The sequence below is a fragment of the Thermobia domestica genome, unplaced genomic scaffold (genome assembly GCF_964235325.1).
Source record: "Thermobia domestica unplaced genomic scaffold, izTheDome1.hap1.1 HAP1_SCAFFOLD_794, whole genome shotgun sequence".
Lineage (NCBI taxonomy): Eukaryota > Metazoa > Arthropoda > Insecta > Zygentoma > Lepismatidae > Thermobia > Thermobia domestica.
The window spans coordinates 11,017-27,856 of NW_027656504.1; the positions used below are offsets into that span (position 1 = coordinate 11,017).

The following is a 16,840-nucleotide window of genomic DNA, read 5'->3' on the forward strand; positions in this document are numbered from 1 at the left end:
AAAAAAATGGGGAACACATTACGTAATGTCAATTTGTGATCACTTACTTTTTCCTTGTTCCTATCTTCAAGTAGCGAAACAGTACAGAAAACGCACTTAATGCATTTGTTAGAAAAACTTTTGCAGGCTGACTGGGTTCGATTCTCGGTGGGAGCTCAAATGTTTCGCATTGCACGTTAATAAGTAGGTCCACGTTTGAAACAGCCTTGCTGCTGAAAGGGACACTAAACTAAAATCAACTCTTTTCAAGGCTGGGGTGAAAGAAATGTTCGAACTTATTACAACTCGTGAAAGTGAAGTAGACTGTTTCAATTTAACGTCGTACTATTATGATTTTTATGATAAAGGAGACGGGTGATTACGCCTAATGAATGATGGAAATACTGGTGTAATGAGAAAGTGTTAGGAAAAGGGAACACGCTAATAACCACGGATACCGTCTTATAATTCGTAATATTGCTATAAAGAAAAATAGTAACACCAGCAGAAATGTAGGTGTACAATTGAACTGATGTTAAGTACAAACAGACACTTAAAGAAAGTTTAGTTTAACGTTTGCATTCAACAGCAGCGACCTCTGAGAAAATATTACTTTTGCTACCTTGGAAGAAGTACATATTTCGCCTGCGAGTTCTATGAGATTAATAACGTTGAGAAGGGCAAACAGTGGTTGAATCGAAGTTAACTTATGCAACATATGGCAAAATCGAATCCTTGACCACATAAAACGAAGATAATCAATCGGTAAACATAGGGGAAAACTAAAGAATATACTTGAAAGATAGGATGATATACGAAACGAGAGGAAAACGAAGGTAGATGTATTAACTATGCAACATACGGCGTGAGAATTTAAAAAAAAAAGATAACAAGTATGGACAAGATCCTTGTTAGGATAACAGCATCTCTAAGTAGTGTATTGGTCCTAAAAAGGACCGTTTTTGAACTCAGTGCCAGAACTTCAAACTTAAGCACGTTCCCCACGGATGCGGCGAGCAAGCTGAATGTCCTTAGGCATGATTGTGACTCTCTTTGCGTGAATAGCACACAAGTTGGTGTCTTCGAAAAGCCCTACAAGGTAAGCTTCACTTGCCTCCTGTAAAGCCATGACAGCTGAGCTTTGGAAGCGAAGATCTGTCTTGAAATCTTGTGCAATTTCTCGGACGAGTCGTTGGAAGGGCAGCTTGCGGATGAGCAATTCAGTGCTCTTCTGGTAACGACGAATTTCTCGGAGAGCCACAGTACCAGGCCTGTAACGATGGGGCTTTTTCACTCCACCGGTAGCTGGAGCACTCTTTCTTGCAGCTTTGGTGGCAAGCTGCTTTCGAGGAGCTTTGCCTCCAGTAGATTTCCTAGCTGTCTGCTTGGTACGTGCCATTGCAACTGTCACGACTTGTTTCAAATAATTGCGCGCTGAATGAAGTCAAGTTATATAAAGAGCAAAACCGTTAAATCAAGCTATTTCTCATTGGATAAAGTCAGTCGAAAAGGACAGTTCTCATTGGCTTAGACACGTTTTGTGTTTTTCCTCCGTGCTTTCCCTGCATGATCGAAGGAACAAAACCACGAGTCTTGGGCTGCTTGGGCTTGTATTTCTCGTGTGTGGTGAGCGAAGCAGTAACATATCGAAATGACAGGACGTGGAAAAGGAGGCAAGGGTCTTGGCAAAGGAGGTGCCAAGCGCCACCGTAAAGTTCTTCGTGACAACATCCAGGGTATCACCAAACCCGCTATTAGGCGTCTTGCTCGCCGTGGTGGTGTGAAGCGTATCTCTGGTCTCATTTATGAAGAGACCCGAGGAGTATTGAAAGTATTCCTGGAGAACGTAATCAGAGATGCTGTTACATACACAGAACACGCCAAGAGGAAGACAGTGACAGCTATGGATGTTGTGTATGCCTTGAAGAGGCAAGGAAGAACCCTGTACGGTTTCGGAGGTTAAGTTGGGGTTCCTCCTATTTTGGATATAAAATTGGCATAAACGGCTCTTTTCAGAGCCAACAAATTTATATAAAGGGAAAGATTTACTTTGTGCGATTTTCTGTTAGATTATAAGAATTCGTGTAACTACATTAAAGCCTTTTGATGCACACAAAATTACAGACGTAGAGAGATTAATTTGAGAAAATCATACGTTTTTTTTTACATTATGTACGTTCATGTATACGTATTCATATGTAGCAGTATTAATGCTGGAGAAGGGGTTCTGGTTGGAAATTGGCGATTTGTTGGAAGTAGCGAGCATGAGAGATGCGAAACGCAAGTCGGAATTTCTGTTCTGACAGTAGGATGTACGTATAGAGGCTTATACAACTTCTATACTGTGCTGTGAGGGGCGAATAATGCGTTAGAAACCTGAATCTTGTCCTTTATCTTGTTTACGTGGTCTTGGGTTCGATTTTTTTCTTTTGCGGTAGTGTCTATTGTGATTTACATGTAAATTAATGACACTTCGTAGCGGGTTAGTAAAATAAAGAGTAATACAAATATGAGATGTAGGTTAATGCATTGTATACTTCACATTATTTACTAAAGAAAGGCAGTAGTTACAAGAAACCTAGGCTCGCTCGTTGGGCACAGTAGCAAATGAGTTCTGAGATCAGAGAATAAGAGTAGTTGCGTATTACAAACCATATACATATAACACATATCACACAAATATGAATATCGACCTTGCAAAGAATAAATCGTACTTAAGTGTGCATTTAATGTCATTACTATGTTGCAAAAGAAATTTAGGAAAGTTTTTTGATCCGCTCTGTTCATGATGTCATTGGGGCATAGTAATGAACAATAATAAATGTCGAGAACATATTGAACAGAGTAATTTCAGCCAAGCCAACGCAAGAGAGAAACATGAGTGCTTTAAGAATGTTGGAAATTCCTTTGTCTAGCATGAAGTACATGAGAATATGTGGTATGAGGTTTTCTTCCATTGCTGAGAATCTGGGCTCGACTGTCCTGTCCTCTGGGTAATATGAGCCCGATGTACGCAAATATCAAAAAAATGTAGCTAGCGACAATACAAAAGGTAATGATCTTATAATTAATAATGTAGTGGGAACTAAGCACATCGCTGTTTGGAGTATTCTAAAGATAGTGTGACTTCCTATGGGCTTCAATTACGATCGACGACTACACATACTAATTAATCGAATAGCAGCGAGAATTTCGAATGACACTAAGCAACTATCTCAGACACTTTTGATGAGTCTGTATATCGAAAACAATTCATTTCAATCGTAAATCTCCTCTATAAAGGGGTTTGTGGCCCTCATAAGGGCCGATTTGTATGAGATATAGGTCTTACATTTATGCCTTCTTCTCAGTTTTCTTGGGCAGAAGTACAGCTTGAATGTTGGGCAAAACACCACCCTGAGCGATTGTAACTCCAGACAACAACTTGTTTAATTCCTCGTCGTTACGGATAGCTAACTGCAGATGACGTGGAATAATCCTAGTCTTCTTGTTGTCACGAGCAGCGTTGCCTGCCAACTCAAGAACTTCAGCTGCCAGGTATTCCATGACTGCAGCCAAATACACGGGAGCGCCAGCACCAACTCGTTCGGCATAGTTACCCTTTCGCAAAAGACGATGGATTCTGCCTACTGGGAATTGAAGGCCAGCCCTGCTGGAGCGGGACTTGCTCTTTCCCTTGACTTTTCCACCTTTGCCGCGACCAGACATTGTTCAATATTCTTTCGTAATAAGATGAGAGGAAAAATTGCGGCCTCCCATGAATCAAGTCAGTTTTGTTACTACTTCAAGCGTGCACCCGAGTGCATCAAATGAAAAGCAAGGCAGTTGGCGCGAATTGAAACACGTACTGTAATTTAAATGAAGTCGATAAATCGGCGGACACATCTAGCTGGCCATATAGGTTGTACAGCCTTTGGCGACAGTCGGCTGACGGGAACCCAATACTATCTCCTCGGGATAGCATTAGAGGAGCAAAAACACTATCAATTAGTGACTAAAAGGCCCTTTCGAGGACCATTCTCCCCAATCTGTGACATAGTGACGTGAAGTGTACCAAACAAGTGTGGCCCTTTTTAGGACCAAAACCAAGTGCAGTGCTTTTTGAACGAGGTGAATACACGTCAGCCATGCCCAGACCCAGGAAGAGGACGCCGACGAGGAGACCACCAGAGAAGGAGGAAGATGAAGAATTCATCGATGTGGTCACGGTCCCTGAAACAACCCCACTAGACGTTTCATTCTCATTTGTTGACCCGGTTACAATAGAGAAGACCTTCAGAGGAGCCACAGAAGCATATCTAAACAGAGTAATCAGCCTGAGAATACTAAAAGAAGAATTCCATGTTGTGCAAGTGGAAGACACCACATACAAAGTACTCTTCAAATCGGAAGCGACGAGGGACAGATTCCTGAAAGTTTTCCAAGATGCAGACTTCGGCTCGAAGGCTAAGATATTGGAGAAGCAAACCGGATCCCAATCCAGAGAGGAGCTCAAATCGTCAAATAAAAGACAAGAAGCCCCATCACAGACAGAGAAGACAAACCACACCCAGGAGGAAGAACCATGCGTCGGCTCTGCTAAGGGCCCAAGCCACATACAGGTGAAAAACCACAAAACCCAGAAGCTGAAATCACACCCTGGTGAGATGACTGGCCCTGAACAGGACCACAAAGAAACTCCTGAAGACGATGCCACATCTGACAAACACAAGGAAGAGGATGATTTCACATTAGTGAAGTCGAGAAGACAAAAGAAAGAAGACACCAAACAAGGACCCGGCCCTTCTCAGGACCACAATTCCAGAGCAACAACAAACACAAACAAGAAGCAGCAAGAGATAGAGACCCGTACTCCCCTGCAAGCCAATAGAAGCAAGAAGAACAAACCACATGAAGACTCAGAACCAATAAGATCCGGACAGAAATCAAAAGAAAGAAAAGAAACGACATTCACCTGTGTTGTCAAAGGTGTCCCTACCAACATAGAAGTCCAAGTAGTAAAAGATGAACTGAGAAGACAGAAGATTGACTTCAGAGGCATAACTCGCATAAAATCAGACAAAGGACCCACACCATTACTAAGGATTTTCTCAGAGAACCCGGAACAAATTGGCAGATTACTGTCAACTGGAGTGAAAATTCAGCATATCCACTATAAAGTAGAATCGTCAAGAACAGTACCAAGACCATTTCCCTGCCATAACTGCTACCAATACGGTCACTTCAAGAACCGGTGCCAAGCGGAAAGAATCTGCAACAGATGTGGGAAACCACATAGAGAGGACTGCAATACACCCAGAAAAAGAGACTTCTGCGCTACATGCATTAGCGACACACACCGTACTGGTAGCGGAAACTGCCCCAAGAGACCAAGAGCCACACAACCAACCAGACCACCACCGCTGTTAACGCCCACAGATGTAACAAAAATCACAAGCAGCGGCTCTTATCAGGACCAACAGGCAGCTCACCATGAAGAAACCAACAACTCGGAAACACCCAACAAGGAATTACAAAGATGGATCAAGCAAGAAATAGAAGAAGCAACAAACAGAATCATAACATGGATGACCTACGTAATAACCGCCACAACATCACAGCAACAACAGAAAAATCTTGCAATAGCCTTACAAACCGCCTCCAAGAAGATTTTTGAAAATACAGTAAATGCACTCCAGACCACAACAGGGCACCTTTACATCACAAGGACTTTTGCTGACACAGTTAAAAGGAAAACCAGTTCAGACCATGCGACACCAAAGCGGAAGGAACAGCAAGCTGAGAAGGAAGGCAGGGGATAAAGCAGCTGTGACGGAAGCAAACAGATGACGACCAGGCCTGGCCATGGACAATGAACCGACTTGCATGCCTTAAAAAAAAATAACAGATGTCCCACTAACAATAAAATCCCCCAACTACAGACAACACAGATTAGTATAATAACCAACAGATTATAAGATAGGATTTGTAAAATAACATAATTTATTAATTTATTACTACAGACAAGTTTACATGGATTTTCACCACCCTTCTCAAGTGGTTTTGCCATGTAAATACTATTGCATGCAGCATGACCGATAAAGGGGGTTTTTTCCTGGTTTCCAGGTTTTTTATCCCTCTATCAACACAATAAAATCTTCTTTCGCGCTTTCCTGTCTTCTATTTTACCCTTCTTTCTTTCTATTTACACTTTAACCACAGATACGCGTGTAAATGTCTTTCGTTAAAGATAGAAACCGCGACACACACCCACCGACACCAGCTTTAGGCTACTAATTGCATGTGAGGAGAGGCATGTAGATAGATGGTTGATGCCTTACTCTCTGTCAGGGCGCGGGCTTTCCCGAGGGGCGTCCTTATTTTTAACTTTTCTGTTTCTGTTTCTGCGGACACATCTAATTTTGCTGAACGAGTGAGTCATCATGCCACCAAAAACTAGCGGAAAGGCTGCAAAGAAGGCTGGTAAAGCCCAAAAGAATATCTCCAAGGGAGATAAGAAGAAGAAGAGGAGGAGGAAGGAGAGCTATGCCATTTACATCTACAAAGTTTTGAAGCAAGTGCATCCTGACACTGGCATATCTAGCAAAGCTATGAGTATCATGAACAGCTTTGTTAATGACATCTTCGAGCGTATTGCTGCTGAAGCTTCTCGTTTGGCCCATTACAATAAGCGGTCAACTATCACCAGCCGGGAAATCCAAACAGCTGTGCGCCTTCTTTTGCCTGGTGAACTTGCCAAGCACGCTGTAAGTGAGGGTACGAAGGCTGTTACCAAGTACACAAGCTCTAAGTAAAAATCTTCTTCAAGATTTTTCATTTCAAACGGTCCTTGTCAGGACCAACACATTATTCGAAAGAGTTAAATCACGAAATTTGCTTCATTCTGTTATGTAGAAACACCTTGAAATCCAATTTCTATATGCTGTTAGTAAAAAAGTAAAGCACATAGCGGAGATGTGTCGTGCTTGTATACGAAAGGCATTTACTCGCCGGAGATCTACACTTAGTCATAATAATTTACTTTTAAAAAGTGGTAATACATTCCGTGTTAAGTATAGTAGTAGGTGCACACGGATCGGAAATCAGGTTATTTTAATGTGCCGTGCAAATAAACAGGCTGTTAGTGTAAGAAATAGTGGGTATAACGCTTAGAATATCGATTAATCGCTATGAAATAATGTTGATAAATTATCTCTTGAAAGTACTATAAAATTAATGTTTCTAGTATTTTCGTACTTGAAGGATAATGAAATTTGAAAAAGAGATGCCAACAGCACCTGGTGTTCCCAGGCGGTCACCCATCCAAGTACTGACCAGGCCCGATGCTGCTTGACTTCGGTGATCGGACGAGAACCGGTATATTCAGCATGGTATGGCCGTTGGCAACTACCTTTTCTTCAATGTCCTGTTAAGGAAGTATGTTTTAAGTAAGAATTGACATTATTAACTATAAAGGCAAGCATATTAACGTCGTTAACATTACTTGGAATATACTAATATTCGAATAAATATTTGAATGTTCGAATGATGAGTGATTCGGATGTTCATAGTGCCACTATGTCCTATCGAGTTTACTATCACGAACCACGTATGAAATTGTATATAAATAAATAAAAATAAATCCTTTATTAAGTATTGATTACAGGAAAAAGGCAAACTTACATTCTTTAATGTACACAATGAAATGTATGAAAGATATTTTTAAGATATGTTTCACTTACCCTTTATAACGCAAGGTAGTTTTCAGTGTAGCATCCTCTTCAGCTGCGAGATAACGTAAGGCAGATGATCATTCAGTCGTGAAGCACTAAAATGTAATATACATTTTAACTATTATCGATAAGAATTATTTACTGCAGGGATGCAAATAAAGTGAGGCAAATTAGTAAATAAAAACCGATACTGTAACTGATAATGTAATTACGTATCTGTATTAGTTGTATATACAGTAATCGCACGATTATCCGCGGAGTTGGATGTTGGCATAATCGCGCATAATCAGCAGTATGAGCAGAAAAGGGAAATGAAATGAAATCTTTAGATTTACGTCGCATACTTATACCGGTTACGCTAAAGGAGACGGTGATGATGAGTACTGAATGAAGAAAGTGGGAGGAAACGGGAGAAACCCGAGAAAACCCATGAGCACGGTCTTTATGCACGACAAAGTTCACACGGCACGAGCTGGGATTGAACCAGGGACCCCAAGCACCGGAGGCCAAAAAAGGGACAAAAAGTCTTTCGTGCAACTTTCGTTTTCGGTAAAAAGTTTACACATAATTTAGAAAGAGTAGTTTTCTGGTCTTTTTATTTCACAAGTTGGTTCATGTCTATATTTTTTACATGCATAAAAAATTTTTCAACTCCCTTGCTTAGTTCCTGTTAAAGACCTCTACCTCTGATTGTATTTTTTGCACATATTCTTATTGTTTTCAGACAACATTTCTAAGAGCGTAATTTATCGTCAGCAAGAAAAGAAAAGGAAAGCCTCGGATAGTGGAATGTGTACTGTATATATATATATATATATATATATATATATATATATATATATATATATATATATATATATATATATATATATATACGTATTAGTATATAGTTTTATTTTATACGTCTCCTATTATTACACAATGTGCAGATATTGTGAAAGCGCAAGTAAATATGTATAACTCCCCGTTCTGCACTTAATAACTTGAAAGAAGTTCGGGGAAGGTAGTGTAACAGAAAGTGCAAACAGAAATGAGGGTTTACAGGCATTTAATATTATTCCGTAGTAGTATGATTTTTTGTAATATATATATATATATATATATATATATATATATATATATATATATATATATATATATATATATATATATATATATATATATATATAAACATACATATTCAATGATATAGTAAGAGGTTAGCAGCACTGATAGAACTGCAGAAAGTACAAAACCGTTAATAAGAAAGAGAGAGAGATGGTGGCCGCTTTTGTGCTTTTCATTGGCTAATTCCGAATTGCGCGCGAATACGTACGAGATTTCTTTCTTTTTCCTCTTCGCAGCCCAGATGTTGCCAATTAGAAGTTTTTAGTACTACATTTGTATGAAAATGTTGCCTTTAAGAAATGTGGTTTGCATACGGAGAAAAGAGCAAAATGAATATTTATCTTAGTGGGCATGAAAAAAGACGAAACATTTTGCAAGATGGACACACGAACTTCCTTAATGCAGGCGTTCAGTACATTATTGTAAAGAAAAAAACACTAAAAAGAATTACTTCAATATCCCTAGCAACATTCAACAATTCATAGAGAAAAATCTTTATTTTGAGAACAATGGAAAACTATGTAATTGTAGATAACTACTAAATTTAATGATTAAGGAAAACGTTTAGGCCCGGCCCTTCAGAAAGAAAGTGCACAGAATTTTCTCTCATGGAAGCAATTGCAAAATCAACATTTTGTTTGCAGTTATAATTAGAGGATCTATATACAGGGTGTTCGAAAAAGAATGTATCCTCTTGAAAGAAAATATTCTCTGGGCCCCTAATCCTTTATATACCGAAAGGAAGTTTGTATAGCATTTTTTCTTACCTTCGTTAGAAGAATTGAAAGTGACTACTATCGTGACACTGATCGATAGTCGAATTACTCCCATGCTCGAATGAACACGTCTCTTGTAAGGAGAGGAAAGGCTTCTGTGATCCGCTATCGCAGCTGTGTCATATCTGCAGAGAATGTTAGGACACAAACGTGATCTTTGAGAGCCTCGTGAAAAGAAGTCGCATAGTATCATGTGTGGAGACATCGGGGCCATCTGAAGAACGCTTCATCATTAGGACCAAGGGCGAGTTACGAAACACTCTGGGATATATTTATTAACATAACTTCTCGTCATTCTGCAAGTGTGGTGGAGCTCCATCCTATTGGAAAAGGAAACCTCGGGAGCCCTCTTCATGTGTAGGTATCGTTCACATCTGAAGCATGTGAAGATAGATTACTGTACTATCGTGTACCTAAAATCATTTTCTACGAATACGAACATGTCTACACTGAAGGCAGTGCAGCTCTTTTTCTCTTTTTTTTTTGGTCATGTATTGTAACGCGGGGCAATGCACACAATAACATGTAATGTTGTGTATCATCATAAAGGGCCAGGGCGATGATTGGATCTTGATGGACGTGGAGAACTGATAGGTGATGTGAGTGGTATTGTGATCTATGGTTGTATGTTTACTGATGAATGCATAAGGAGAGGTGAAGGGGTTGCCTTTTTTTTTATGTCGATCGGCAGGGAAGCGATTGGGAAACTTTTGACTTTGTTTTTCAACCGAATATATTGATTGAATAGGTCGCCGACAATTTTACGGGGCGTCACGTCGTTGCCTTTTTCATGTCGATCGCGAGCGAAGCGAGCGTTTTTTTTTTTTTTTTTTTTTACCGACAATATGTATTGAATCGGTTGCCAACACCTTTAGGGGCGCGTCACGTCCTTCTTTCTGTGCTGATCGCGAGCGAAGCGAGCGCGAAATTTTTGACTTTTTTTTTTTTTTTTTTACCCACAATATTTATTCAATCGGTCGCCAACACTTTTAGGGGTGCGTCACGTCCTCTTTTCTCTGCTGATCGCGAGCGAAGCGAGCGCGAAATTTTGACCTTTTTTTCTCTTTTTAATTCTTTTTTTTTTCTTTAAGAAAAAATATTGATTTCATAGGTCGCCAACATTTTTACGGGATGGAACATCGTTTATTTGTTTTTCCAACCGTCTTTCTGTCTTGAGCCCCCGCCAAGTTAACTTTATGGTGGACAAAAACTATGTGCGGTGGGTTACCGCGGGGTTCTCCCGTTTCCTCCCACTTTCTTCATTCCACCACCATTTCAATCATTTCTCATAATCAGCGCCTCTTTTAGCCTAAGCGGCATAACGTGGGACGTAAAACAAAGATTTCCTTTAGTTGCTTTCTGTCTTGATTACGAGCGCGAAATTTTTTACTTTTTTTTTCTTTCTTTTGATATTATTCATTTAATAGGACGGCAACACCTTTACGGGCCGCCGCGTCGTCGTTTACACTTCTTCAGCCCATATTCTTTCTGCTTGTTCGTTTTCCGGCATCTTGTTATCACCGCCCGCGGGAATGCCTATGTCTTTCATCGCTTTTTGAAGCAAATCTTTAATAAATATGCACTCTCACATTTCTACTAATATGCATACCACAGTGGATAGACTGTAACTAGGAAAGCAGAAGCCTGCATATCATATTATTTAACAGTTGAAAGTGAACTGCCATTTTAAGTTTGATTTTGATCAGATGAGTGCAGTTCAACTCGTCGACAATTGTGAAGATTCTCGAGGTTAGGGACCATCCATTTTGTGCTTTGTAATGAAAATGGCTGCAGCCAAACTTCTCTGATCTGAATGAAACTTGGCATGATGATACATCTTGACCTGCTCTACAAGTTTATTTAGTATTTTCCGTTGCGCAGGCTTTTGCTTCTCCAGGTTCTCCCATGGAACTGAGAAACGTATTCAGTCGAACTTCTGCGGTAAGTCAGTATATCATCCTGAGAAGTTTGATCGAGATAGCAGAGGTTCGACTATTCGTTTTTCAATTCCATGTGATATTACAACACGGTGAACTAAATTTATATAGAAACACTTTGATTTTGTTTTGTTTTTTGCTAGCATTAAACTGAGAAAATGTTATTGAATAGACAGAGAACACCACTCAAAGAAAAGTACATCATAAGAATATATATATGGTTGCTGTGGTTCTCGGTTTAATTTGCTAGTTAAGAAACTTGCTCTAAATAAGTACATCTTACAGGTGAAAAACTAAGCCAGGCGATAGAATTAAATATAAAGTTATACACTTTTATTTTACGTTTACTAGTGTTGGGTTACTACTGTAAAATAAGTCAGTATATATGAAAGATAACTGTATTAGGTACTATTTTCCACCGGCGGTGTATTCTTGCATAGTGTACTTAATGTTTACAAGCGGGGCGCTACTAGTATGGATGCATGACAAGTGCTATTGAAACTCGAAAACTAACTGGTTTCCACTACCCTTGCTTATACGTATACCCGCGTCGCCTTCGCTCCTGTTCACTTTGGACGCACATTCTTGCTATCGCTCAGGCCCCCAGCTTTCTCCTGTTTTGGCTCCCTTAAATAGTATTCGTGCTTTTTATTGGCCACCTGGCAAAGCACTTGTAATGATTTTACACCAGTAACTCTAAAATACATGTGTATTACTTTATTTAATTCTGTCGTCTGCAGAATTTTTTTTTTTTTTCGTACAAATATGCCTTTTCATGCAGAACACTGAATTTTGCCTGTAAATTTTTGAGAATATGCTGTGACGAAACTTGAGCACCGTTCTTCTTTTCTTTCTTATCACGAGTCTTCTTTAGCCTAATGAGCACAATCATCACACGATAACGACTATTCTTTTCATTTAACTTGTAAACAAGTTGAACTAATAATAATAATTGATGTACAAAGGAGAAGTGTCCTACATATTTGAGGTAAAAAATAAAATAAATATACTTCTACTTCATCCGTGTTTACAAAGTTAAATGTTATCGATTTACAAAAAATGGTCACCTATCCACACACTGACCAGGCTCGACACTGCTTGACCATACATATTAAAACATCGGTCCCACTGAATACACAAGTAGTAAGCACATTCACATAAAAATAATTAGGATTACAGTATATAAAATGTGTTAATTAAAATAGCAAATGCCTTACCTTATCACAGGCGATCCAAAGCCACTGCACATCATCTGCTACGCACACTATATTCCTCCAATATTTCACTCACTTCCTATATCACGCAACAGAAAATATTAATAAAATTCACTTAGCAACATTTTCATTTTTAATCAACAATACGTATAACAATTAAGAATAAAATTAATTGTGAGCACATTGTTATAATTAGAATACTGTTTTTATTCGTTTACAAATATGGGATTAATATAGAGCTGGCAGCAACAATATATACAACTCATCCTGTATGTATCGTAAATCCTAACTTGAGAAGACATCTCTGACGCAAACAATGAGACAAGAAATCAAATACTATATCCGACACATTTGGGGTTTATTGAACTTCAATGTTGGAAGATACCACCTTGTCGGTAGTACAAATGTAATATCCTTACAACACGCGGAACTTTTGCCAGGCATATCTAGGAATTTGGGAAGATTAATTGATATCCTTAATGTGCAATGTATGATTATGACGCATTGTTATGTACACGCAGACGGAACCAGGACAATCTATAGATGACATTTGCACTGTGTTTGGACAATTTGTTCGCAGAAAGTAACCGTTTTTGTCTATGAATACTTGAGAACATGGAAGGTATGAGATATACATTTTATGCGCAAATATTATAATACAAATCATTGTTAGTTTGGTGGATGCGTGAAAGAAAGAAAAGGAGTAGATTTTTGCAGACGTCCGGATATAAAGCGAGAACTGAGAATACGCATCTATAACATCTATTTTCTTTGTGTTAATGATATCGATGAACTAAACGGGGAAACTAAAATACAACTGTTTGCAGTATAATTCGAAGTATAGTCAAGTGCAGAGGCGTACTCACGGGGTGTCCACCGGGTGCGGACTCCTCGCAAAAGTTCCTAAGTGAACATACATTTGCAGACTTTCTCATTAAATGTAGTTATTAACAGGGAAAATATTGATGTATCATCAATATAAATCTGATCTTACACTTCATCTGTACTCTGTCTGTATCATGTTTTTGTGAAAAAGTAAGTGGAATATTTATCGTGTTTTCGAATGCAGAATAATAGTATATAGACATAGTGGCTTGTAGTATTGGAACCTTGCCCCCCGAAGCTTGGATCCCTTAGAAGAAAAAAAAAATGCATGCGCGCCTGGTGAAATGGTTAACGAATTCAGTTCACTCGATGAATCGACAGATAGTAATACACATTTCGACAGATCGACAGCATTCGACAGATACAGACATATGAAAGTAGCACAAGAATTAGGCGAAAGTCCGTGCGTTTCCTCAATTCACGTAGGAAACAACAGAAAATATCAACTACCATAAAATAATCCGTATATATATTTAATTTATTTGGAATAAAATAAATATAGAAACAACCTGTTCATACATAACTACGGTAAGTGCGTTAATTGCTAACGTAAGAACAAATATGAAACAAGGCACAAAATAAAAAAGAAAAATAAAGTTAAAGGGAATAAATATTTAGGCTTGATTGTCATTCGTATTAAGAAGCTGGGTAATAAAATGTTAAAATCTACAGAAAATTATGAAATTAAATCAGGATTTGAAATAAAAGTCTATACATTGGAAGTAGGCCAGGGAGTTTGCAAGGCAGATGTGTGCGACACGCGTTACTTTATAGATTCCCTTCATTGAACTATAGTAAGCAGTACGAAGATGGTACTTTGCGTATAATCACAGGAAGGATTGAAGTTAATTACCATGGTAATATAATTATTTATTGATAAGTATTTCCATGTTAAATTATGAAAATTATAAGCACAAGGAGGGTGAAAAAGTAGTGTGACCGACTTAGCAATGACTGAAACATAAAATAGAAAAGCGAATAAAAACAAATGCCTTTTGAGTTATGTGGAATAAAGTTTCTTCTAGCCAGTAAGGAAGAATAGGATCTGGTGCATTCATTGAATACCTGAAAAAAATCGTTTATCAAAATAGAAGGAAACACACTTATCGTTGTGGCAACTACGAACTTCTGTTTACCTCAGCCCGCCTCAGCAAGTGCTTTCTATCCGGTCCGCGCTCCGTAACCAAACTCAACGCTGCCTGCCAGCGAAAATTTCATTCTTCAGTATCGTTGAGTTTATTGCAGAAAGCAATGGCAGATACGGCATCAGCACCTGCAGCCCCGGCACAGGCTTCTCCTAAGAAGTCTGCAAAGCCTAAGAAACCAAAAACAACACCTTCTCATCCAAGAACATCAGAAATGGTGAACAACGCCATCAAGAATTTGAAGGAAAGGGGAGGAAGTTCACTGCAAGCTATTAAGAAATACATCTCTCAGAACTACAAAGTGGATGCCGAGAAGCTTGCTCCATTTATCAAGAAATACTTGAGAAGTGCAGTTGCTTCTGGGTCTTTGGTTCAGACCAAGGGAAAAGGTGCATCTGGATCGTTTAAGCTTAGTGCTTCATCGCTGAAGGAGAAGCCTGAAGGTGGATCTTCAACCAAGGCGAAACGATCAGCATCAAAGGAGAAGAAGCCTGCGAAAAAGCCAGCAGCTAAACGTCCCAAGAAGACTGGTGAAAAGAAAAAGGCTGCTGCTCCCAAACCTAAGAAATCACCATCTAAAGTGAAGAAGGCAAAAACTCCCAAGAAGCCAAAGGCCCCGAAGCCAAAGAAGGCTACAGCAAAACCGAAAAGTGCTAAGAAGGCTGCACCAAAGAAGAAGTAAATGTGTCAGTAAATCATCTGACATTTTAAAACGGCTCTTTTTAGAGCCATCAAATACTTTGAGAAGAGTAAAATTGTGCTTTTCCTATCATTATCACATGTTCATTCATAGCAATGTATAGTATACACGCAAGGGACTTTGAGTTTTCTTTTTAACCGAAGCACTTCTTGATGTAAGTGCTTTATAACAGAGGGGAATTGAGGGTGGGGAAAGAAAGCTTTCACGGGTGTCAAGAATGGTGTACTCGAAAAAAAATGGGGAACACATTACGTAATGTCAATTTGTGATCACTTACTTTTTCCTTGTTCCTATCTTCAAGTAGCGAAACAGTACAGAAAACGCACTTAATGCATTTGTTAGAAAAACTTTTGCAGGCTGACTGGGTTCGATTCTCGGTGGGAGCTCAAATGTTTCGCATTGCACGTTAATAAGTAGGTCCACGTTTGAAACAGCCTTGCTGCTGAAAGGGACACTAAACTAAAATCAACTCTTTTCAAGGCTGGGGTGAAAGAAATGTTCGAACTTATTACAACTCGTGAAAGTGAAGTAGACTGTTTCAATTTAACGTCGTACTATTATGATTTTTATGATAAAGGAGACGGGTGATTACGCCTAATGAATGATGGAAATACTGGTGTAATGAGAAAGTGTTAGGAAAAGGGAACACGCTAATAACCACGGATACCGTCTTATAATTCGTAATATTGCTATAAAGAAAAATAGTAACACCAGCAGAAATGTAGGTGTACAATTGAACTGATGTTAAGTACAAACAGACACTTAAAGAAAGTTTAGTTTAACGTTTGCATTCAACAGCAGCGACCTCTGAGAAAATATTACTTTTGCTACCTTGGAAGAAGTACATATTTCGCCTGCGAGTTCTATGAGATTAATAACGTTGAGAAGGGCAAACAGTGGTTGAATCGAAGTTAACTTATGCAACATATGGCAAAATCGAATCCTTGACCACATAAAACGAAGATAATCAATCGGTAAACATAGGGGAAAACTAAAGAATATACTTGAAAGATAGGATGATATACGAAACGAGAGGAAAACGAAGGTAGATGTATTAACTATGCAACATACGGCGTGAGAATTTAAAAAAAAAAGATAACAAGTATGGACAAGATCCTTGTTAGGATAACAGCATCTCTAAGTAGTGTATTGGTCCTAAAAAGGACCGTTTTTGAACTCAGTGCCAGAACTTCAAACTTAAGCACGTTCCCCACGGATGCGGCGAGCAAGCTGAATGTCCTTAGGCATGATTGTGACTCTCTTTGCGTGAATAGCACACAAGTTGGTGTCTTCGAAAAGCCCTACAAGGTAAGCTTCACTTGCCTCCTGTAAAGCCATGACAGCTGAGCTTTGGAAGCGAAGATCTGTCTTGAAATCTTGTGCAA

General features: G+C 39.0%; 1 non-coding gene across 1 annotated transcript; it reads right to left on the minus strand.

The window, feature by feature from the left end:
* Positions 1 to 7,244: 7,244 nt before the first annotated feature.
* On the minus strand, positions 7,245 to 7,363 carry LOC145677337 (5S ribosomal RNA). The gene has a single exon (XR_014129774.1). It is a non-coding gene; the product is annotated as a 5S ribosomal RNA (ribosomal RNA).
* Between the last annotated feature and the right edge of the window lie 9,477 nt (positions 7,364 to 16,840).